Source organism: Carettochelys insculpta, chromosome 4, assembly GCF_033958435.1.
Source record: "Carettochelys insculpta isolate YL-2023 chromosome 4, ASM3395843v1, whole genome shotgun sequence".
NCBI classification, from domain to species: Eukaryota; Metazoa; Chordata; order Testudines; family Carettochelyidae; genus Carettochelys; species Carettochelys insculpta.
Genome location: NC_134140.1, coordinates 93922390 through 93946731, shown reverse-complemented (window position 1 = coordinate 93946731; position 24342 = coordinate 93922390).

Sequence of the window (24342 nt, the reverse complement as noted above, 5' to 3'; positions counted from 1 at the left end):
AGGCTAATACAGTAGAGCACATGCCTCAAAATGGAGTCTTAGACACAATATGGAGTCAGATACAAAGTGTGTCTGAATGAAAAATAATAAATGTAAAGAATAATACAAAGATAGAAAATAGTGTAAAATAGCAAATATAAACAGTAATACAAAGGTTTGAAGTGGTACAAAGCTGCAATTAAAAGATACAGGGTAATATAGGGTGATACAAAGATATACAGTAATACAAACAGAGAGATAGCTGTGCTAGTCTATATAATATCAAAACAAAAGAGCAGTCCAGTACTTTTCTTTAAAGTATTACTGAACTTCTCTTTTGTTTTGACAGTAATACAAAGTTTCTATTAAAAGACATGTTCCTATCAGGAGTTGCTACAAGTGCAGCCACTTGCAAAAGCCAATCGGAAGAGCACTCTGCTCTGTTGACAGAGTGGCCGGACTGCCCAGCCTCTCTCTACAAAACACGCACCTGGAAGCACAGCAGACAAGGCTCCCCATTGTTCTGGATGCCCTGTTCGTCAAGAGAACACCCCCAAAGCGTCCACACTGCTTTTTTGTCAACAGAACATATCAACAAAATGTGCTCTTCCTCATTTGGGAGAGGCAGAAGATTGTTGGCAAATGTGCCATGTTTTACCGTGATACTGTTGACAAATCCCATTTTGTGTGCGGATGTTCCACCATTTTTGGCAACAAAACAGAATTTTGCAATCAAAACTCTCAACCATAGCCATAAGTGTAACCATAGCCAAAATGTTTCAGCTAGAACATAACATTTAAGTGAACTCCAATTTTTATGTTTCATTTAAATGGGAAACAAAACAAAACTACAACAAAATAGTTTCAGCTTGAATCAAACCCAAATTTGCGGGTATTTTTTAATTTGGCTAAATTAAAAACAAAAAAAAACAAAAAAAATTATTCACCTAGATCTTTTCTACAGTCTTTGACCAGCCTCACTCGCCCCTGCTCCACAAAAAGATTAGCCTACACTTTTGCTCACAGTTCTATTGTTCTAGAGTATCACAGTTTCCAACCACAGTCTTCATCTAAGAGATTTATGCAGTCTTTTAGAATAAATGTCCCAGACCATGGAATTACTTGTAGATAAGGATAAACTTTGAATTACATTGGGAGACCAGTATAAAACGAAGATTATGCATTTGTGTATTCGTTGAGCGAAGCATTTTTAGTAGTCCAGTGGAGCTCTCAGAATTTGGTTAGCAGGCATTCTTAAATAACGTGTGGCTGTTTGATATGCACTGTAAAACAGTCTGGATTGTTTCAAAGATGCCAGTGGTGCCGGTGGAGGCACTGAGACCTTGCCAAGTCTGGAATCAGTAAAAGGGCCCCCTAACAATTGACAGTTCAAAGCCAGGAAGTCAAACAGTAGGGTCTGTAATGAGGAACTGACTGCTGGTTAGTAATAAGCACTAGTCTTGCCACATAGACTTTACTGTCAAGTCCTGATGTGGTAACTTTGACCACAGTTAAGTGTTGTGATAAAAGAACTGTAGCTGTTGGTTGTTGAAGAATGGCAATCTTTGTGTTTGTGGTAGGCTGCAACATTTCCTGCTCGCTGGAGTTTGTACTAGCACTGAGTGTTCATGGCCAAGTATACCACATTGCTGTCACACAATCAAGTCAAGACAAAGTCATAAAACTGAAGCCAGTTTTACATTTTACATACTGTTTCAGGGTGAGAGTTCAAGCAAGTGTTTGGGGTTTCAGGGCCAACTGTGAGGGACAACAATATTGTTGCCCTAAAATGAAAGTTGTGAGGAAACAGGCACACTGTCTTGTAATACAAAAGGCCAAAGATATACAGGGAGAGATCGTGAAGATTCAAAAATCTTTGCCATTTGTTGCTTATTCTTCAACAAAAAACAACTCTCCTGTTGGCCACTTGGAAAAATTATGGAGGGGATCCTCAAGGAGTTCATTTGGAAGAAGGGTATGTGATCAGAAATAGTCAACATGGATTCACCAAGGGTAAGTCCTGCCTGATCAATCTGATGAGCTTCTATGGTAAGATAACTGGCTATGTGGACATGGGGAAGTCAAAGAAAGTGATATACCTTGACCTTAACGAACCTTTTGATACAGTCTCCTGCAATATTCTTGACCACATGTTAAGGAAATTTAAAATGGATAAATGGACTGTAAGGCAGATAGAAGTCTGGCTCGACGGTTGGGCCCAATGGGTAGTGATCAATGTCTCGGTGTCTGGTTGATGCTCAGTTTGAATTGAAGTGCCCCAGGAATCACTTCTACAGCTGCTGTACTTATATGCTATAGTTTTAAATCATCTGAACTTTATTTCACAAAACATCATTCAAAACAGCTGTGACTGTGTGAAATGATGGAATGTCATTCATGCAGTGAGGTTCATCTGTGTCCTTTTGTAGCTTGTGGTCCACATATTGAGCTAAATCATGACTCCAGCTAAGAAAAAGTCAGAGGAAACAAAAAGCAAAGGAAGACCAAGACTCAAGACATAATGAAAAGTTTCAGAAATACTTAACCAATTATCAGCACAGACAAGAGAGGAACTGTAGGTCCAATTATCTGCCATATGTGTGGTCACATTCTTTTCAACCACATAAACACAGGGAAAAAACAACAAACCATAGAAAGGTATAGTAGCAGACAGTACATTTCTGCCTCACTGAAAAATAAATCTATAAAAACCTAGTATTTGACAAGGGCTCTGTTGTTCAAACACAGTCAGCTAATGATAATTTCTGTTTAGTTTTCATCAAATGTAGTTGAATGCCATCAAGATTTAATAGTAATTTGAACACAAGATCTTTGTATGGATAGCTTTTGTCTTTAGTTTTGTCCTTCTTGCCAGAGAATTCTTTGCTCAGTTAATAGGGCATAATAAGTACATGAAAGTAATCTCAGTGGGATTTCAGCAGCTGAACTTGTGAATGCGTGCTGATGACCTGCTAGTAACCTGGAGGATTTTAGCAGGAACAGTAATCCTATCAATGCTTAATGTGGCTCTTTGAAACTTCTTTATTCTCTCTTTTCAGCAAGGTTTCATATTACAAGCACTGAACTACTTGCTGATATCTCTTGAGAAATCACTAGAGAAATTCCTTGATAACTTGACTGAAATATGAATAATCAAAATGTTCGGCATAGCCTGCTAACTACACATTGTGAAACTTACCTGGTCAAAAAACTCCTTAAAATGTCCAAAATTTTTCTATACCACAGAATCCAGCATGGTGGACTTTCATTCACCATATTATACGCACCAATATTTTTCTGTTTAATAGAAACTTTATTAGATAAATGAGAATGTCTTCCTCAATAGCCAGGCTCTGAAAAGAGAATTTTCCCAACTTTCTCATTTTGAAATATCCAGTTACTTGTAAGAAAGCCTTTGCTTTCTGTCAAACAGGCAGCTCATATATCTTTCACTAAAATATGAGGGGAAGTAGCTAACATTCTTAATCATTTTTCTATTGTCTCAGCTTTCTCTTAAAAAGGTAAGTTCTACATTTTCAGTTTTTACTTCTCCTGAGGATATTAAACTTTGGTCAAGGGTTGATATAATTCAATACTATCAGATCATTAAAAAGAAGAGAGTCATGTCTTATGAACACATTTGAAAACAACATTGTCCACTTTACCACTGTTTTAATCTTAGACAATTTATTATGGAGTAGAAAAATACTTATATAGAAAACCAGAAGAGCTGCATATTTTGTTTAACTTTAGGGATGCAAAGGAACAATTTAAAATAAAATCCATTCAGTCTCAATTCTAACTGTCCAAATGTAGAGAACAATTCTGATAGTCAGTGATAGTTCTTTAAAAATGACTACAAAAGAAAGGCAGTCTAATGTATAGATATATACACATTTATTTTCTAATTCCATGTTTTATCTTACTACGGAATATAACATTTTAATGGGATTTATATTATTCTGAACTTGCTTTTTAAATTTGGGTTCTCTGGTTCAGACCTGCATTGAAGAGGCTGGGCAGAATTGATCAGATAATGCTGAAATGAATTTCCGCCAAGAGCTTTGGAGATATTTTGGACAAAGGAATATATTTTACGGGACCTAATTCTTTGCTGAAGAGACAAGCTTTCAGACTCCTCAAAGCTCCTCTTCAGGAAGCAGATATTTCATGCTTCCATGGTATTTTAAAGGCTTACATCACCATATTCAGGGTTATCTTTCTTTGTCCAAGAAGATGTCCTAAACAGGGTGGCTGTGCCTACACTAGCTCCCTATTTCAAAGGGAGCATGGTAAGTAGGATGTTGGAAGATTATTAATGAAGTGCTGCACTGCATATACAGCACTTCATTCTCCCCTGTGACAACTTCAAAGTGTTAAACTTTGAAATGCTGGCTTGTGTGTCGCCGTGGCTAAATTTTGAGGAGTAAAGGGACTTTGAAGTTGCCCAGGCACTTCAAAGTACTGATGGGTTAGCCACGGCTATTCGTGAGCTGGCACTTGGAAGTTTAACACTTTGAGGTTGCTGTAGGGGAGAATTAGCTTAATGAACTGCTGCATATGCAGTGCAGCACTTCATTAATAACCTCCTGACACCCTACTTACCATGTTCCCTTCGAAGTAGGGAGCTAGTGTAGATGCAACCTGTATGTTTTGATTCTTTCATGCCCAGCAACTTGTAATATGAAGAGTATTGACATCCAAACAAATGATTACATTTCCAAATATTCATGTGTCAGAGTTTGTTTTGAGGGGCTTTTTTTGGGAGGGTGTTGTCTGGCTTTTGTTCATTTTAGGTATAAAATATTTGGCAAGGGATTAAAATGTTGTTTTAGGGTTTTAGTTGGATCTCAGTGAAACACTTTAACACTTAACTCTTCTCTAGTCAAAGTTAAGTGTAGATGAGAGAGAATTTCTTAATGTTCAACACTTCAGAGGACTTCTGAAAAGATCCTTGGTTGACTTCCTCAGTTCCTGAACCAGTGAAATTCTGCCTTATATGGATCTGAGGGTTTTAGATCATTTCTACCCACCATAAAGAAGTTGGAGGGGGAATGACAATCACAGTCACATAGCAAAGGATTAAAGTTCTCAATTTAGACACTTTGGCTACGTCTACACGTGCCCCAAACTTCGAAATGGCCACGCAAATGGCCATTTCAAAGTTTACTAATGAAGCGCTGAAATGCATATTCAGCGCTTCATTAGCATGCGGGCGGCTGCAGCACTTTGAAATTGACGCGCCTCGCCACTGCGCAGCTCGTCTCGACGGGGCTCCTTTTCGAAAGGACCCCGCCTACTTCGAAGTCCCCTTAGTCTTATGAGCTCATGGGAATAAGGGGACTTTGAAGTAGGCGGGTCCTTTCAAAAAGGAGCCCCGTCGGGACAAGCCGCGCGGCGGTGAGGCACATCAATTTCAAAGCACCGCGGCCGCCCGCATGCTAATGAAGCGCTGAATATGCATTTCAGCGCTTCATTAGTAAACTTCGAAATGGCCATTTGCGTGGCCATTTCGAAGTTTGGGGCACGTGTAGACACGGCTTTTGAAGCACTTCAAGTTTAAGGTGGATGAAAGGCCCAATCCCTGTATCTTCCATCCTCAGTCCCCTATACTTATCCTCAATATTTTTACCAGTCTTCTAAAATCTCTCTGAATGTACCACAACCCCTGAATCTCCACTCAGTGTCCTGGCCTATTCTGTCAAAGTGTCATTCATCCCCTCTGATTACCTGCTTTCTGAACCCTTACCTCAAAACTTATGATGGGCAATTCCATAATACTGAGCATGGGGTCTCTTGTCTATATTTCCTCCTAATTGACTACCTGCCTGCCTCAAACTTCTGCCCCTTTACACTTGCCCTAATTCTCACTCTCCTTCAATGCTTGGAGTCAGTAAAAGGTTCATGTGTATTTACAAATATATTTTAATTTTTTTAAACCCTTGTTCTGTATGAGTGTGACTCAGGCTGCAGCTGCAGGTAGCAGAAGTGAGGAGAGAGGAAAAAAAAACCAAAGAAAACATGCTTCTGCCACTTTAAAGAACACAAACTTTGCACAGTCAGTTTCTTGAGTAAGGCTCACTTAAAGGGAAGCTGGGTCTACATGGACAGGTAGTGCCAGCAGTGTCATGCTAATGAGCAGTCTCAAAATTTCAATGGCTCCTCATTAACATAATCGTGTGGCCAATTAGCATAGCCCACACAATATCTTGCTGCTGGAAGAATATAGATGTGTAGATGTACCTCTGCTGGCAAAAACCCTTCTATTGCCAGCCCCTTATCCCTGAAAAAAATCCAGCATAAAGAGCTAGTGACAGAGGGTTCTTTTTCCAGCAGAGGCACGTCTACACAGCCTGTTTACTACCGGCAGCAGCTTCTGCTGACACTGAGATCTTGCATGCCTATAGTAAATAGCTCCATGATTATGTTGATGAGTGGCCATTTGCAATTTGTGAGACTGCTCATTAGCATGAAGCTGCTGGCAATACCCCGCCATGTAGATCCAGCCAGAGACAAAATGATGCAAAATTATTCAAACCAACCAATCAAAAATGAATAGGAAATGTGGAAAACCTTACCTTACAAAATCTCACCTAAGCCTCGTAGCTAAATGGAAATGTCTGCTGAAACTTTGAGACTTGCCATGTAGTTGTAATATCCAAAAATTCTCACATGCTATTTGAAAGCTGAAGAAGTGGGTCTTACCCATGAAAGCTCATGATCTAAGAATTGTGTTCATCTCTAAGGTGTTATAGGACTGCTTGTCATTTGCATACCAGAAAGAATGCTATGCATATGAGTCTTGACTACGGGGATTTGTCAGCAGAAGTTTGTGTCAGAAGATATCTTGTGACAAAACTTCTGTTGACAGATTCTGTCCAGACCACAGGGTGGATCGAAAGAGCAATCTGCTCTGTCGAGAGAGGTTGGCCAGGCTGCCTGTCTGGTGTGTGGGCAAAACAGCCACTACAGCCAACAGGGTTAAGTGGCATCCCAGAGGTCTTTTCTGTCACCAGAAGGTCCCCTAGAACATCCAGACTGGCGTTTTGTTGACATATCTCTGTCAGTAGTGGCATTCTTCCTCATGGCAAGCAGAGCATAGCTGTTAACAAAAGCCTTTGTCAACTTATTGTTGACATAACATACTTGGCAATATGGACACTATGCGGTCACTTTGTCGACTAAACCCTGTAGTCTGGACATAGCCTGAGAATTGTAGTACTGTACCCACTATACAGAAGAGTTCAGAGCTATTTATAGCCACTCTCCTGAACACAGTAAGTTCTATGAGTTCTTTTATTTTTTCTGCGTGGGTGGCTCCAACATCTGCAAAGAGTCACATTAACTTCAGTGGGACTTCCTGTTTAAAAAAAGACTCATTCTCTGGGACCAGCTTGCAGAAGCGGTAACTAAAATAACTGAAAGTAAACTGAAACAAAAAAAGACAAAAAAATCTAGACATGCTTCTGTGCCAGAGTTAGCTCTCTTCAGATTTTTCTATTTATTGTGAAAGATGATCCTTAATTTCTTTCATTGTTAAAGTCTGAATATTGTTTTGGTAAGTCCTGATATCATACAGTAGTAAGTATTTATGTTCCTTAGCAAACCTGGAACGTTTCAACACATTCTCTTACATGCTTTTGTTCCTTTGATTGTATACATAATTGCCATAACTTTGGTGAATAAAAAAGCTTTTATTTTTAAATAAGCAATAAGCATTTCTGTTTTTGCTTTTTTAAAGAGAAATGCCATTCTGTCTGTACTTTCTACTCTCTACTCAATAATGGTGTATCCCTTGTAATTTGTAAAGCCACTCATTAGGAAAAATATCTTTGTCCAAATATACATTGTTTGATGTCTACAGGATGTTTTTGTGTTTACTTTACAAACAAAAAAAGAAAGTAATTGTATAATATTTATTCACTTCTTTTAGTTCCAGCATTCATAAAAATTGCTCTAATTATCTAATTTTTGTGGATTATAGAGGCATTTGTGTATAACTAATTCTGAAGAAGAATCTATGTTCTAACTTTTTAAAATCTAATGTTCAATTTTTATGTCCATTCAGTGTGTGTATAAAGTAATTCAATTCTGAAATAAGTTCAACATTCAAACCTCTTCACTTCAGTTCCACTTCAGCATGCCACAGGGACATAATCCTCACAAAAATGCTATTTGATCCCAGGGAAAAAAGATAATGGATTGACCCTCTACATGAAACCATAAAACAGAGTTCTGGGTTGCTGCCATTCAAATGAATAGAAACCGGCAGCAATTTTAACACCTTTCCAGTTTCAATTTTGTAACATCTGCAGGCATCATGCTGGAATGGTAAACATTTTAATGGTCAGACTCTGTCCACTTATATCATTACTATTTCTCATATTATCCCCTACTTTTAGTGTGAAACAGAAATGAAAAGGTGGCAGATTGCTGTGAATGAAATAAATGGAGATGCCATTTGCATTCATTTCAGTAGCAGCAAATCCCCTACTTTTCTATTTCTTTGTTGTCTTTCAGAGATCTCTTACTGTTCTGAAAATTCACAGGCCAGGCATTACATTCTGATAATACAGCTGAAACCCTAAGCATCAGCCCATGAATCGTTTCAATAGCACTAAACCTCTTTATAATCACATTCTATCATTTCTTTTTAAATCGAAATTGATTCAGATTAATAAGAAGATTTAAGCTGCACATGCTCTGGAAAGTGAGGGATTTATAAACATAAGTCACTGACGTTCCCAATACACAAAAGGCCCAGCTGAAAGCTCAACAGCCCATCTACTTGTACCACTTTCATTTAAAATGTGTTTGGCTGTGACACTTCTATTCTGCCTACTGGGATTCCCTTATTCAGAGAAAGCTCAAGGATTTCTGTTTCTTTGGACAGCTAACACTCTTTGACTGTGGGTGTCATAACATCTTTAAACTCAGGCTATGTTTAAAATGCTTACCCTCCACCCCCATGGGCCTCTCATATAAGGGAGAAGGGGGCTGTGTATTATAGATTGTTATTGCTGCACTATTTTCAGAAACATTTCTTCTAGTAAGTCTTCTTGTTAATAACCCTCCCAGGTCCATCACCATTAAGCATCAATAAGCAATTCCTTCAGCCTTTATTGTCAAAAAAGAAAGAGGTACAGAAACAAAGACAAGGTGGTCAGTAAAATTAAAAAAAAAAAAGAATAAAAGCCATCCTTCCAAAAGTGTGATATCTGGCATTTGTAAACCCAAAGGTCACACATCTTTAGTCTCCCTGGGAGGGAAATACAGATCATGTCAGTCACATATTTCCATAGACTAAAAAAGGGGACCAAAACCAGATGAGGATGACGGCAATATAGGATAAGTCACATAATTTCATGTTTGAGTCTAAGGAAACAATGTTTGCATTTAAGATATAACATTTGGGCATGTAAAAATCAAACTGTATCCTTTCAGCTTGAATACTCTATGTCCCTGGGTACAATTACAGCCTGGTATAAAAATGTAGGCAATAATTTTTTGAAGATAGGGTGGGGGGTGGGCAACAAAAGAGATCTAAACCTTTTCTAATGGTTTCAGATGCACAAACAATAGTCAAAGATCCTGTTTTGGATGTAGGTTGAGCCATTAGGTTCAGCCTTGAACAAGGGATAATGCGTAAACTGCATTACCCCCACAGCAACCCAGAGAAGAAATGCCCTTTTCACTACTAACCAACAACTTATGGGGTACAGTATTGGATCAGCAGCCCCTAACTTCCCTTTTCCCCACAGAAGTGGGAAGGACTCACCAGCTTTTTGTGGTTGAGATATACCAGGGAAAGCAAATATTTTCAGTTCCATTTGTACTGTTACAGGTACATTTTATATTTTTACAATCAGTTTTCTGACCAGAACCACCTTTGATATTTAAAAGCATATGGTATACATTTACCTAAATATTTAATAAGCTGTACTTTCTTATAACTCTGAAGGCTGTAGTAGAAATATAGACAATGTAACTTACTGAATGTGAATTAATACAAAATATGCATAAAGTACTTCTTGATGTATGAATAAAAGAACATATTCATAATAAATCAAGCCAAAACAGCATTGACAGTTACAAAATGGAAGTCCTACACATTAAGGCACCCGTGTCATAAATTTTCCACCTCAGCTCTTGATTTTGCAGTACAAAAATGAAGGCATTAACCTGGCCAAATATTCTGGGTTCCAGAAACCAAAGTACATCCACAGCCATCACACAGGAACTCAAATTTGCTATTGGTATACACATGTTGCTTCCTGGAAAATGGAGGTAAATTATTATTATTTTTTTTTAATCTGCATCATAGTCCAAGACTCAGCATTTCTTTGTCTAATTGACATAGAATAGTCCAAATTCAATTCACAGCAAATTTCTGCAAAATTTCAAAACTTCGTATTCAAAATTTTAACACCTGGGTTATGGGTATGAGACAAATTGTCATGCATCTGACGAACCGGATCTTGCCCAAGAAAGCTTATGCGCCGAAAGATCTGTAAGTCTATAAGGTACCACAGGACTTCTCATTATTTTTGCAGACACAGACTAATATGGCTACCCCTCCAATATATTTAAAAATGTTAAAAGCAAATAGGTCCATTTAACATTACACGCCACAAGTTTTTCACAGTTCATGTAATGACAGACACTTCTTATCAAGCAAGGTACTTGCTATGAATAAACACAATCATTCTGTGTGTGTGAGAGAGAGAGAGAAAGAGAGAGAGAGACTAAATTCACTTGAGTGTTTGTTTTGGATAGGAAAAGCAGTGTTGTGATGATTTATATAGGACTGAGTAACTGGTACTAAATACTGTTGCAGATTAAAACTTGGATTGTCACTTACCTTGAATTTGTATAGTAAAACAGTAAGTCCAAAAGGAAAAAGAAATCCCTGATGATCCTCTTGTGAAATTTCTCTAGGATCATTCCAACAGAGATGAGGTCAGGGTTTTAACCCATAAACTCTACAGATAGTAAAGGATTTTCAAGAAGTGGGAACCGTCTACACAGATGCTTTCTGTCACCTCTGTGACAAACTGAAATCTCATGCTGCATTACCTGTCCACCAGCTTTTCTTGGAGATGCTCACAGGAGATGGTGTATTCCTATTGCTATTACCTCCCAACTTAGTTCTGCCCACTCCTCAGCTGAACATTTCAGACTCTGAATTCAGGGCCAGAGTGGTATAAGAGGACAGCCTCAGACTTGGCTTTAACTATCATCTTTATGCTGATGAATCACAACAGCTTATCAGGGAATTTTCCTTCATCCAGTATAGCATTTCAGAGGGCAGAGAAGAGCAAGTCTATTTTTCAGAGGATTTAGATTTATCAGTTTCTGATTTTGCTCTGATTTAGAGGAAAACCACACAATTCTGAAATTCTACCTGATAGGGAACAGAATCCAGATTCCACAGCAGCATGCATAGCAGACTGACCGAGAGCAGTGGACCTTGGAAGTCTCAGAAATACTATATGTAGGGAAATATCTAAGCTGGCAGTGAGTTTGGGGGGACAGCTAGCAGGAAACCAAGCAGGATGTCCTGCATAGTACAAGATTTTAAATTAAAGTGAACTAGCACTTAATAAGCACCTAAAATATGCATAAGCAACAAAGCTGCATCAGTTTCTTTACACATACTGTCCAAAGATTAACATACCTGGGCACTGACCTGGACAGAGTGCTTGAAGATTACCTACAAAGAAGCTGTAATCATTATAGCACTGTTACAGGCTCTCAGAGTGGAAAAAGTGAAGAAACTATAGTGAGGTGGTCATTGGTCTCCCAAACTCTGCATGCTGGTTAGTTGCTCCCAGGTGGGAATTTGATTCCCATCTAGCGTGCACCTCTTCTGGGCTACGTCTACACTAGAGCACTACTTCAAAGTAGCATATTTCAAAGTAGTGTAATCGAAACATGCTACTTTGATGCATAGTGTCTACACACCCACGGGGCCTGGTGCCATCAATATTCAACATTGAAATAGTGATGCACAACATCAAAAGGGGACGCTTTGGACACAGAAAGGGAGCGTCTACACACACAAGTGGCCCCTTTTGAAATAAGGGGCCAGGAAAGCCAGTAGACGGGGTCACAGTGCAGACTAGCCCTTCCAGGGCAACAGCAGGCTGCTCCTTTAAAGGGCTCCTCCCAGACACACTCGGCCTGCACAGCACAAGTCCTGCATTGGTGACACTAGCATTGCAGACCCAGTGCCCTCAGATATGGACACCCAGCAGAAGCTGGAAGCCCTCCAAGCTGTCTCCCATAGGGTAGGCGCCTTGCTAGATGCTGCACAGATGGCTGCCCAGCAGCTCATGGCAGGGAACCCCTCCCTGGGGTCAGAAGGGGACACCCCAGCTCATTGGGCCCTCCTGATCCCCTCCCCACCAGGTGTTCTGCTGGCTCTGGAGCAACCCCACCAGCTCCGAGTTGTGGGAGCACCTGGTCATAGGGGAGTGGGATGATGACCAGTGTCTGTGGAACTTCCGCGTGCAGCAGCAGACCTTCATGGAGCTCTGCCAGTGGCTGACCCCTACCTTGAGGCACCAGGACACCCGGATGCAGAGTGTCCCCACCATCGAGAAGAAGGTACCAATTGCAGTCTGGAACCTGGTCACTCCAGACAGCTACCACTCCATGGGCCACCAGTTTGGTGTAGGCAAGGCCACAGTTGGGGTCATTGTGATAGAGATAAGGAAACCTGGCTGCTGGGGAGGGGCTGGGAAGGAGGGCCCGGGTGAGGAGAGATCATGTGGGGGGCCCAGGTGGGGGGGCAGGGCATACCCTGCACACCTTCATGGCTGCCCTTGTCTCCTCCCCACAGGTAGTCCATGTTGTCAATGCCCTCTTGCTCCAGAGGGTCATCCAAGTCAGAGACCTGGACATGGCCATCACAGGCTTCACCGCCATGGGGTTCACAAATTGCTTCAGGGCCCTCAGTGGGACCCACATCCCCAACAGTGCCCCGGACCACAGTGGCAGATGCTTTATAAACAGGAAAGGTTACCACTCGGTGGTCCTGCAGGCCAGGGTGGATAGCTGGGGCTGGTTTCAGGATGTGTATGTGGACTGGTCCAGCTACACCCATAATGCCCATGTGTTCCGCAATGCAGGCCTGTGCCGCCAGCTGGAGGTGGGGATCTACATCCCACAGAGGGAGATCCAGCTAGGGGATACCTCTGCGCCTCTCTGCCTCGTGGCAGATGCGGCATACTTGCCCCAGCCCTGGCTCATGCACCCCTACACAGGCCACCTCAATGTCAGCCAGGAGCACTACAACGCCTGACCGAACAAATCCCAGCAGCTGGTTGAGCGGACCTTTGGGTGTCTGAAGGGCCAGTGGTGCTACCGCCTGGCTTACCTGGATGTGGGCCTCCCAAACAGCCCCCAGATTGTGGGTGCCTGCTGCACACTCCACATCCTGGTGGAAAGCAAGGGGGAGGCCTTCGTGCAGGGGTGGGTGGCTGAGGCTGGGATGAGCTATCCCCATCTGGCCACTGCCCCAGCTGCCAGGCCCAGCATGAGGGGATATGGGGCTGGGAGGCCCTGAGGGAGTACTTTGATCAGGGGCTCAGTGAGTGCTGCCCTGGAGATTGCTGGTGGGCCCTCTGCACACTGCCCCCACCACCCACACGCTGCTCCCACCAAAAGCACACATAACACAGGGGGTTGGGAAAAATACACAGGGGGCTGGGAAAAATAAAACTGAATTCTTGTTAACCGATATGAAATGCTTGACTGGTTTTAGAACAATAACAAATACCACAACTATGTACATGAGGGGTATAACTATGTACATGGGGGAAGATAACTATAAATAAGGGGGAGCACATGGATGGGCTGGCCGTCGGCCCATCACTACTGGGTGGGGGTGGACAGGTGCAACCCCACTGTGTCCAGGTCTCTGCCCCACCCCTTTGTCCAAGGTCCCTGGAGAGGCCGGCTGGGAGTCGGGAGGGTGGGCATGTACAGCGGGGGTGGGTCCTTGGCCCACTCATGGGCTCCAGCAAGCTCCTGCCCTGGGGGAGCATGCAGGTGGGGCAGTGTGGGGGCAGCAGGTGGGACAGTAGGCAGGGCAGCAGGTGGGGAAACGGGTGGGCCAGCAGGCAGGGTGATGGGGACAGCAGCCAGGCAACCAGCTTCTCAAAGGAGGGGGGAATCACATGATTGAAGGTGGCCATAAAGTCCTGTCACGCCTCCTGGCACCACGTAGCCTCCTGCTCTGCTTCATGGTGTCTGCCTGGCACTGGAGGGCAGTGGCCACCTCAGAGTCCATGGAGGTATGCCCCTAGCCCCAGCAGGGCATGGCCCATCCCACAGATGGCACCATGCTGTCTTGGCCCTGGGATGGTGGCGCTGTAGACATGGGAGAAGAGAGAGGAAGGTTGTGAGTATTAAGCCCTGCCCCATGGGCATGTGGTTCCCCTTCTCTGTCCCCTGTCAGTGCATGTGGTGGCCCTGTGGACAGTCCCTTCCTGTGGTCCCCTCCCCTGGGGGTTGGGCACAGCGCTATCTGTAGGTATGGGTTCTGATGGGCACTAGTGGCCATGGTGCCAGCCCGGGTCCATGGTATGCCTGGGCCCTGGTTGGCCAGGGTCTGCTGGGGGCCTGGGGGGGTGTCGCTGGTCATGTATGGTGTCTCTGCGCCACGCCCGAGGGGTGTGTGTCCTATGGCATACGTACTTGACCATCCAGTGCCATGTTTGGGGGAGGCCCGTTGGGTGGATGGCCGGCTGGAGCTGCAGGAGGAGACATCCAACACCAGCTCCTCCTCCTCGCTGGACCACTTGGATGGTGGTGTAGATGGTCCCAGCTCTGGCCTTGAGCTGTGGGGCTGGCTTCTGGTCCCAACTCTGGATCCACATTCTGCTGGGGTTCCTTGGCCGTGATGTTGAGGATGGTTGGGGGGAAGGAGGTGTCCCAGGGGCCCAGGATGGCCCTCAGCTACCGGTAATAGGGAAGCCCCAGTCTGTCTGGCTGAGTCATGCGCCTGGGTGTAACCCTGCTGCAACTCCTTGACTTTACTCCTAACATGGTCAGGAGTGTGGGCAGGGTGTCCCTGAGTGGGCAGGCCCTTGGCCAGCAGGGCAAATGCTTCTGCATTCCAATGCTTGGTCCCCATTACCTAGAGCACCTCCTTCTCACCCCAGTGCCTCAGCAGGTCACGGAGCTCGGAGTCAGTTTAGGAAGGGCCCCACTTCCTGCCCCCCAATTGGGAGGCCTGGGTTCCCAGGGATGGCATGGAGGAGGAGCCCTGGGGTTGCTTGGAGGGGCTGTCTGGCTGCCATGTGCTGTCTCTGGGCTGTGTAGGGGCACCTCCTGGCATGGCTGCTGTCTGAATGGTTTCAGCTTCCTGCTACGGGGTTTCTGGGTCCATGCAGCTTGAAGAGCCTCTTCGTGCAGAGATCACAGAGCCCCGCAGGGGCTGGATGGCATGTCTCTACCTAACAGCTGATTGCCGCCATGGCGGACCCTGTTATTTCAAAGTAGTGGGATGCAGATCATCTACACACATCCTACTTCGATGTTAAATGCTGAAGTAGGGCTCTATTCCCATCTTCTCAAAGGAATAGCGATTTCAATATCTCCACACCTTACATCGATTTCAACTTCGAAGTACTGAATGGCATGTGTAGACGCGGCACACGCTATTTCAAAGTTGTGCCTGCTATTTTGAAGTAGCTCTCTAATGTAGATGCACCCCTGGAGCACAAAACCTCCACCATTTTGTCAAAATGACAAGGAAAAATGAAGGAAGATTTGGAAGCATGGGAAATATTTCAGGAATCTAATGGGGTTTTGATACACTGATCAAAGTGGCCATTCAAGAAAAACTGATCTGCATATACAATCTGATGCTTCAGAAGGTAGGGGTTTGCTGTTAGAGAGCCATTTGCAGAGGTAGTCAGAAAGATTGATCCTTACAGGTCATATCACCATCCTCAAGTTTTGTTTGTTTGTTTGTTTCTGTACTAGTGGCAGTCAGACTGAGTGAGAAAAACTCCAGAACCAAAAAGTCCTTTTACTATATAACAACCTACCTGTGGTCCATATTATAACCAGACAGCACCTACAAATACTTGAGTAATGAGACTGATGAGGGCTTTGTTTCACACTTCCTACACTTAACACAAAGTGTGCATCTAAGAAGTGGAATTGGTGTTGTTAATGGTCTGTCTCAGGATACTGGCAGCCATGTCAAAAACTTCAGGGATTTGGGTCCACAACAGGTACATCCAATTGGGTGCTGAAAACTGAGGTTTTACAGAATGTGGGTCCAGTCCAATGAAAAAAAAATGTCAGGGGAGAGTAAAATGTAACTAACCTAGTTCACTTGCTTGTATCAGAAGCTACCCAAGGGCACATGCAATATTTGGATTTGCATTGGCACCACAAAAGGGTGACCAGGAGGGCAGCCAGATCTCAGATGGCTTCAGGGCCGAAGATGTTTGCATCCAGTGGTTTGCCTGAAGAGGCATGTAGTGGTATCAGTCTATGGCACTTCTGCAATCATTGACAAACAGCATGGACCCTCCTGTATGTGTTGCTCACTTTGTCAAGAATGGACTCAGAGGCTCTACAAGAATCAGCTTGACAGAAAGAATCTAGAGGATGGTAGCCCCCAATCCTGCCTCTTCCTCCAGAAGCCCTGCTCCTTCGGGGGTGAACAGCAGTGACTCCTCTTCCTTGCCCAGAGGTCTAGCGAGGGTGCCTTCCTGATTGATCATGGCCAAAGATTAGCTTAGTATGTTCAGAAATGCTTGCAAAGCCCAGCCCATTTAGGACAAACTTAGAAAGAAGTGAACAGAAAGGTCATCAAGATATTCCTGGAGAAAAGGAGATCAGTCATACATTGCAAGGCTATCTATTACAATTAAGCTGCGTCTACAAGTGCCGGCTACTTTGAAGTAGCCACACCAACTTCGAAATAGTGCCCGCCACGTCTACACATGGCGAGCGCTATTTCCAAGTTAAAATCGACATAAGGCGGCAAGACGTCAAAGTCGCTATCCTCATGAGGAGATGGGAATAGCACCCTACTTCAAAATTGAACGTCGAAATAGGGTACGTGTAGCTGATCCGCGTCCTGCAACATCGAAATAGCGGGGTCCGCCATGGCGGCCATCAGCTGAGGGTTTGAGAGACTCTCTGTCCAGACCCTGCGGGGCTCTATGGTCATCGTGTGGAGCAGCCCTTAGCCCAGGGCTTCTGGCTGCTGCTGCGGCAGCTGGGGATCCATGCTGCATGCACAGGGTCTGCAACCAGTTGTCGGCTCTGTGGATCTTGTGCTGTTTAGTGCAAGTGTGTCTGGGAGGGGCCCTTTAAGGGAGCGGCTTGCTGTTGAGTCCGCCCTGTGACCCTGTCTGCAGCTGTGCCTGGCACCCTTATTTCGATGTGGGCCGCTTTGGTGTGTAGACGCTCCCCTGCAGCGCCTACTTCGATGTAGTGCTGCCTAAAGTCGATGTTGAACGTCGACGGCACCAGCCCTGGAGGATGTGTAGACATTATTCATCGAAATAGCTTATTTCGATGTCGCTACATCGAAATAAGCTATTTCGATGTAGCATTCACGTGTAGACGTAGCTTTAGCCTGAATCAGGGCCACTGACAGGGTGGGGCAAAGGGGACAAGTACCTCAAAGCCTGGCAATTTAAAAGGGCCTGGGTCTCTGAGCTGCTGTGGCCCCGTACGCTGCTGAGGACTGGGTGTCGAGCCGTGCAAAGTCCAGATGGTATTGAAGGTGGGCTCATCTTGCTCTGCCTTTCTGCCTGAGTCCCCACACCTTCCATGAGGCCTGGAGATGAGCCCCACCTCCATATTGCCCAGAGTCTATTGCCAGTCCGGGATATATCAGGGATGATGTTTTACACTTGTTGATGAAGGTGCTCACATATGGATATGAAATGTGAGAGAAGGGATTGGACAGCAGTTGTGACACCAATGGAGTGGCTGGGACTGAGGGTGACCAAAATAGTGGCTGGAGCACCTTGTAGCAAGTTTCCAGTATGGTGAAAAAGATAAAATGTTTCCCAGAATTAAAAAAAAAACAAAAAAACCAAGAACCACACACAAAACCTCTGGGGATTTGGGTGATGGGCCTTGGACTCATATGATAGGATGGGACCTCATGCCCAATGTCCCTATAATTTTGAACTCCCTGTCATTCACAAGGAGGGAGGGAGAGAACAGTGTTAGGACTCACAGGAGCTGAGTCCCAAAGTCTAGGCTAAAAGGAGCTTTTCCCAAGTTACAGATAATATGGTAAAGAGCCCTGGAACTAATCATAGGCCTGGGGTAGGAGAATATGGATAATGAGTTCACAAAATGGAGAATGATAAGACTCTGAGATGGCTGAGACAGTCCTCAGGGGTGTGCTGAAGAAAGGCTCCTCTGAGTTGCGTGGATTATGCAGTATGGAATCCTGTAAACAACCCTTACTGGAACCAGTTAAATGTCTGGTAAAAGAGAGTATGGCTGGATAGCACTCCTCTCTGTTACAGTTTAATAAAAGCTACAGCCTGTTGCTTAACTCCATGCATGTGCTCATACTCATTATCATGCTATGTCTACATCTGGGGCTGTGGCCATACTACCCTCTCCTTTCAGAGGGGACATATTAATGAGCCACTTTGGCAGATGCTAATGAGGTGCTTCTATGAATATGTAGTGCCTCATTATCATAATTACAGCCACAATGCGCTTCAAAAGAACTGCTTTGAAAATGCCCATGTAGCTGGGGGCCTTTCAAAACGACGCTCCTGATTTTGAAAGCCCCTTCTTCCCATTTGGTTTTGGGAGGAAGGGGCTTTTGAAATTGCAGGGGTTGATTTGAAAGTCACCAAGCTACACAGGCAGTGTGCATTTTGAAAGTGGTAATTTCAAAGTGCGTGCGGTCACTACTATGCTAATGAGATGCTGAATATTCATGCAAATGCTTCATTAGCATCAGCTAAAGTGGCTCATTAGTATGCCCCTCTGAAAGGAGGCAGTAGCATGGCCACAGCCAAGGTGGTATAATTCAGTGTCTAATACATACTTTATTTATTTTTAAGAGGTCACACAATTAATAATGTGATGCCAGTTTAAACCATCAGCAAGAAACGCAGTAGACAACCGTTCCAATGCATTGCCTGTGCCTGTTCCTGTACACACACCCAGCATGATTTAGCAAACTGGGGCTATGATGGATGTGTGTGATTTCTTCCCTATGTGCTGTTTAATTTAGAAAATCCTAGTAATCAAAGTTTAACTTTGTGAACCATCTTTCCTGTAGTGGAACACTTCTGTGTTTTCGTAGTAATAAGAAAACACAGTCAGAAAATAATTGAAGTTACAGTCATAATTTCAGAGCGAAATCTCAAAGGTCCTGAAAATAGCATTCCATGTGCTCCAAAGTGATTGTTATTCTCCTTACTATATTGTTTACACTTTGTTGCCTTATGTGTACATCAACAATAAGACCCACAATTGAAAGCAGACAGAAAGACAAGCATGACCAATAACACTTCACCTCTGTACCAATATTTTAAATGAAGTTGGAAGATCAATTCAATTTCTAGCTTTTCTCAGAGAAGCATGGACCAACAAGATACAGAATGATAAATGCTGATCTTTTAAGATCACAAAGGTATAAAGCATTACAAAAAGTTAGTTGTATTTTTTTAAATAGTGATAAAGCCTCTGATGATGAATCACAGTGATGTGGCTGTCCTAAACCTTATCTGCAGCAGTGAAAAATGAGGTAATTAGTAAAAAATAAAATGCAAAATTTTACCAGGTGCTGGAACATGTTTTTGGAAACATTTAGGGTTGAAGTCTCATCTGACCCTGACCCTGATAGGATCTACATATGATAAAATTAAAATATATTTTGTATACTCCGTTGTCTTTTCCTAGCAACTGAGTTATTTAAAAAAGAGAAAAAAAAATAGAAAACTTGGAACATCATCTATTGAAACTCAAAATAGATTGCTAAAGAAGGGGCAGTCTGTAACTAGCTTCTGTACAGGACGCACAAAAGATATAGGTGGCCTTAATTTCACATCTCCCTGGGGCTTTAATCACACAAAAAAGTGCAAGCTGCGATAAAAAGGAAGTGGGGAGAGTTTGTTATGCCATTCCAAGCAATGTAGCAGCATCCACACCCCTCTGGATATGCCCACTAGGCCTGCACAGCTTCAAACCAACCTCAGTGTAGAGCTGTGGCTAAAAGACATAATAGAACAGTAAGGCTGGGTCTAGATTACGGAGAACTGTCAGCAAAAGTTATGCAAACCAGACACTGCATTTGCATATCTCTTGCTGATAGTTCTGCCAGGAGAGGCTTTCCTGACATTCAGCCCATTCACACAGGAACGTCAGGAAACCCTCTTTTCCAAGACATCCAGTCTTCTTCATGGAACCAGAAAGACAGGGCTGTCAGCAGATCGCTCCCAAGGCAGTAGACTTCTGCAGAGAGATTCCCAGTCTCGCGACAGAAGCCTGCAGTTTAGACTTAGCTTAAGAAACAAGGTTCTTTGTTTTCATGTAGCTACTGAAATCAGACATCATATTATAACCAATGTCAACCCCACCAATCTTTTTCTTTACCTTCTTTTATAGGTTAGTGTGCGCGCAATAATCAAAGTACCACTAAACTGAATTCTGCCCATACTTGCACTGACTGCTTAGATAGCTGTGGGAACAAAAACAAACATAATCTCTGTAGGATGGGTCAGACTACAACAATAAATGGAAATAACAAACCAAATCTTTTCCATGCAAATAATGTCACTGGCAGACTCCTGGTTCTCTACACAGATACCCAGAAGAGAATTACTTCCGACAGAAGGGCTATTAAAATTTCTCAGGTGTCCCTTTGAAGAAGCTGCAGTGGGGCATAGGCTATAGCAGCATAATCCTTTCTCAGAGCAACATTACAGTATCAGAATATTAGCTTCTGCTTATGTGGATCCAGTTGTGTTATGATTTTCATATCCCTTAGTGCTATAGTCTGGGTTATGTTCTTCCCCATTTTTCAGCCAACCTCCCAAACCCATTATATCAGATAATTTGTCAGGGAATCACCACCAGGCGTTTGGAGCCTTTCAGCCTGAATAGCCCCTTCCTGTGATTTTTTTTCCTGAGAGAGACAGAGAGCAAGAGAGAGAGAAATCTGAGCAAGTTATGTGAAGAGGTGAAAATAAAGAACCTTCATTTTTAAATGAAAACTCCTTTTAATACTGAAACATTCATTCCACATGAGCTTTACTATGTTTCATTCCCCATTTAAATTCTTATGAGCGCGACTAGTATGTTTTGTTTTTGTTTTTTGTATAGCCCTTCTTCCTGGGCCCACTGAATTCAGTAAGAGTGCAGAGAAAACCCTTGCAGTGGCAAGGCACATAATTATTTAAGCAAAACTCTGCTTCAGAGATATGTGTTGGTGCTGCAGCTGCTTACCAGAAATTCAGCTTCTAACAAGCAGAACTGGCACTTCCAAGTGTAATTAAAAAAGCTCCTGAACTTACTGGTACTGTTCCCATTAGGCTCAGAAAGAAAAGCAAGCCTGCATTATGGCAAAAAACATTATTGTCTTGCCAGAGAAATTCATATTGCTCTTAGCATCAGAGCCAAGTGAACTCTTTCTGGAAATTATAATGCAACATGTAGAAGGATTAGGATTTGTTTCTGAACATGTTTTTCCCACCTCATCTTTCCTTCTACATCTACATCTTCCAGTTACATACATGGCTCTTGAGCCAAATACCTATTCCTCACAAGACATGTTCACTCTGGGAGCATTATGAGACTTGCCAGTTGGTCTTATCACCAATTGCTATTACAGTTTTCTAGCCAAAATAAAGTAATCCTTTTTGTGGGGGCTAAGGTGGGGGAAAGGACACAATGGAGTTTTTGAGAACAAACAAAATGCAGTAAATTAGAGTGACCCCCTTTTTAACTCAATGTATTTATTTGCCTGTGATCAAGCAGAAAAAAACATGATTGCACACAACAGCAGGATAGTCTGGGACTGATTCTGCTTGCATCACCACTGCTTTAAATGAGGAATAACTCCTGAAATCAGTAGGATTACATGAATGTGAAAACTGTGTATTTTAGAAACTGCCCAAGTTTTATAAAGAAAAGCATTGGAAACCATACCAAAAATATGAGCAAATTAATCTGCTCTGGGGAATACCTCCAGTGAAATCATTCAAAGAGACGCTGAAAAGATGAGTAGGCCAAAAATGTGACCTGCCTTTGTGACCTATAGTGAAAGAGGATCCCTCTCCTGACAAACAGTCCCATGACAGAAGTTGACACAGTCAAGACAACCTCTGTCGGAGACATACTTGATAATTTTCTTTCTACACCAGGGGATGACATTCTGATATACCCTGATTTTTGACTTCCTAACCTATTTCATTGAAAGGAATAGAGGGACATGTCAAGAGGAGAAACAAAATTAGGGGAAAGGGCACAGGAGAAGAATTCTCTGGACTCATCTTCCAGTGTCCAGAAATCACTCTAGAATGGGCCAATAAATGAATGCACAATAAATACCTTGAAATAACCAGGCTCCTAGAGCAAAACAATTTCATACCTTATTCGTAATTTCCCCAAAAGTTATCAAGGATTTTTAGAGGCCAGAATTGGATCAATTTGAACATCAGTCATCTTTTCCCAAGCTTATGAAGACCTAACATGTATCCATAATAAAATATTGTTTATAGCATAATTTGTGCTCCCTTCATTCATCCTCTATTTTTAAATGACTTTTGCAGATCTTTTTCTTTATAGTTGTTTTGGTGGTTTTCTTGGCTTGGAAAATGACAACTGTTTTACTGCACTTCAGCAACAAAAACAAGACAGAGGCTTTCTTTCCCAACAGTTTGTAGCTAAAATGCCTTCATTGAAAGCCTGCTTGAGAAAAGCAGAATCAGTTTATATTAGAGATAGGACTAAGCCACAGTATTTGAATCCAGATTTGACCTTCAAAGCTCATTGTGTTAAGACCTTGAGAAAAATTCTGATCAACTTCTGGAAATCATTAAAGTTCAGGCACATTTGGATATGAAGATTTGGTTTTGGGTATCTCCCAAAAGAGGTAATTACATTTGATCGGCTATGCCAGATTCAGTGGTAGTATAAACTGATGCAGCAGCACTAGAATCAATTATACACAGTTACAAATATTTCCCTATAATGTTATTAAGACTACATGGAAATCCAAAGTCATTGAATTAATCATCCTGCATATTTAGTTTCACAGCAGCAATATTAACTCAGTCTTGAGAAGTCCAGGTCATCACTACCAAATATCAATTCAACCTAGGCTTTTAATTCCTGGAAGACTTCCGCAAAACAACTTCCCTTAATAAATGTAAAAACAAAGGTGGGGACAGATAAGAAGGAAAAGTAATTTCCCCTCATAAAAATATATCTACACTACAGAGTTTTGTCAACAAAACCTCAGTTTTGTTGATAAAATTCATGGCGTATCCACACTAAAAATGTGTTCTGTTGATAGTAAATCAACATAACACGGCACTTATGTTGACAGTCCTCTGCCTCTTCCCCATGAGGCAGAACACCTTTCTTGACAGAATCTGTTGACAAAATAATCATGTGGATGCTCCCGGGGGTCCCTTTCTTGACAGACAGGATTTCCAAGTCATCGGGTGGCCCTGTCTGCTCTGCTTCCAGTTGGCTGTTCCGTCAAGAGAACAGCCAGGCAGTCTGGCTGCTCTCTGTCAACAGAGCAGATCATCAGAGTGATCTGCTTTTGTGTGTGGCCGCCCTCTGTTGACAGACATTTGTCGGAAGATATCTTCTGACATTAACTTCTGTCAATAGATTGCTGTAGTGTGGACATATCAAAACTGTTTACTGTTGAAGTAGGGTTTTTTTTCCCCCAAGCTTTTTTACACTACTATTTTTTTTGTCACTAACATCTGTCATTCTTGAAGATTTAGACAAAAATTTGCTTGGATACCAGCAACTTGGCAGCTTATTGTGTATGTGTATATATAACTATAGACATAATATTCAGCAGGAAGAAATTACTTTTTCACAATTGCTGTTTTCTTCATGAAAAAAGATATAGTACTCTCACCTACTTTCCTTAATTAATCAATACAATCTGGAAATGAGGAATAAAGCCTTCACATCCACTATTACCCAGTGTCCTATAAAATATACATATGCTTTATTAGCATAGGGAAGCACTTCGAAGGTTACATGATTTATCAGATAGGTGATGCAAATCTGGAATTACACCAGTTTGTCATCTAAAAATCAAATTTGTGATAGAAGGACACACATCTGCATAATTTCCTTCAGTGCACCAGAACTCCATTT